Genomic DNA, 2,163 nt, shown 5'->3' on the forward strand with positions numbered 1-2,163 from the left:
CTTTCCTTTTCTTTCTTTCTTTCCCTCCTTCCTTCCTTTTTGCACAGATCTGTGCATCCCCCCCCCCATAGATAGCAATTCAAAACAGTCCAGTGGCACCTTTAAGACCAAGTTTTATTCAGGTACAAGCTCTCCCTCCCCTGCGAGGACAGATCTGCATGTTCCCCCTCCCCATAGCTAGCAATCCAAAAGAGTCCAGTGGAGCCTGAGCGGTGGGTGTTGCCTTCGTCAGGGTGTGTGGCCTATGCAAACAAGTTACACTAATGAGTTATGCTAATGAGCTCCTGCACCTCTTTTTCTACGAAATGACCCCTGGCAACCCCACCCAACCTATCCTGACGTCCCACCTTGATGTATCTTAGTCAATATGCAGGTGTGTTTGTTTTAAAGTTGACAGTGGAATATAGGTGGTCGTCACAGATTGTTTAGATCGCAGATCCTGGATTTCTTGGCACCAGCATTGGGGTTGTTTGATCCTAGGATTTCTGTGGTCCCATTGAACAGTGGATCATCCAGAGGTGGTCCTGATAAGAGATTCCCCTTCTCAAAGAGGCATAAAGCATCTCCTGGTGGGGATAAGAAACTGACACTTTTGTTGGTAGTTTTCTCAGCAACCTTGGCAGAGACTTCCCATTCTCTCCATGCGCTCTAAGTTCGGGCTGGCTCAAACAGGTCAGTCCTGACCTGCATAGCCCAAGCTAGCCCAGTCTCGTCAAGTCTTGGAAGCTAAGCAGGGTCGGCCCTGGTCAGTACTTGGATGGGAGACCACCAAGGAAGTCCAGGGTTGCTACGCAGATTCAAGCAATGGCAGACCGCCTCTGTTCATCTCTTGCCTTGAAAACCCGACGGGGTCGCCATAATTCTGTTGTGACTCGACCACATTTGCCACCACCAAACAAACATCCAGCTCCCCCGTCGCCATCCTCCACGGTCAGATACCAAGCAGCCACGTGGATACTGAAGAGCCACAAGTTTTGCTCAGGTGTACGACAAGGATGTATATTGTCGCCTTGCTTATTTAATATATATGCAGAGTACATCCTGCAAAATGCTGGCCTGGATGAATCACAAGCGGGAATTAAGATTGCTGGGGAAAAGATTAACAACCTCAGATATGCAGACGATACCACTCTGATGGCAGAAAGGGAAGAGGACCTCAAGAGCCTCTTGCTCAGGGTAAAAGAGGAGAGCGCAAAAGTGGGCTTGAAGCTCAACATCAAAAAAACAAAGATCATGGCATCCGGCCCCATCACTCCTTGGCAAATAGAAGGGGAAGTCGTGGAAGTAGTGACAGACTTCACGTTCCTGGGATCCCAGATCACCGCAGACTGTGACAGCAGCCGTGAAATTAAAAGACGCCTGCTTCTTGGGAGGAAAGCGATGGCGAACCTAGACAGCATGATAAAAAGTAGAGACATCACCCTGCCAAAAAAAGTCCGCATGGTCACAGCAATGGTATTCCCAGTAGTCATGTATGGCTGCGAGAGTTGGACTATGAGGAAGGCCGAGCGCCGAAGAATAGATTCTTTTGAACTATGGTGCTGGAGAAGACTCTTGAGAGTCCCTTGGACTGCAAGGAGATCAAATCAGTCAATCCTAAAAGAAGTCAACCCTGACTGTTCCCTGGAAGGCCAGATAATGAAACTGAAGCTCAAATACTTTGGCCACCCAATGAGAAGGGAGCACTCACTGGAGAAGACCCTGATGCTGGGAAAGACTGAAGGTCAAAGAAGACGGGGACGGCAAAGGATGAGATGGTTGGACAGTGTCAGAGACGCAACGAACATGAAATTGAGCAAACTTCAGAGAACGGCGGAAGACAGGAGGGCCTGGCGGAGCTGGTCCATGGGGTCGCGAAGAGTCGGACTCGACTGTGCGACTGAACAACAACAACAACAACACCTCCTTTCACACAGAACAAAGAAAGAAGATCCCTTTAACTGGAGGGAGTGGCCCATTATGCATTTGTGGCAGAGAGGAGGTGGCTTTAACCTCGGAGATCTCCGAAATGATTATTGCTTCTCACCAGTGTTCCCTCTAAGCTGAGTTGGTGTGAGCTATCTCTCGGTTTTTTAGCCTCCGGCTCACTCATTTTTGCCTTAGCTCAGGAAGGAGGGCTCCAGAGCAAACTGATTTATGCAGGAGCCAAATGGCTCTCTCACA

This window comes from Gekko japonicus, unplaced genomic scaffold, assembly GCF_001447785.1.
Source record: "Gekko japonicus isolate JY-2015 unplaced genomic scaffold, Gekko_japonicus_V1.1 scaffold1502, whole genome shotgun sequence".
Lineage (NCBI taxonomy): Eukaryota > Metazoa > Chordata > Lepidosauria > Squamata > Gekkonidae > Gekko > Gekko japonicus.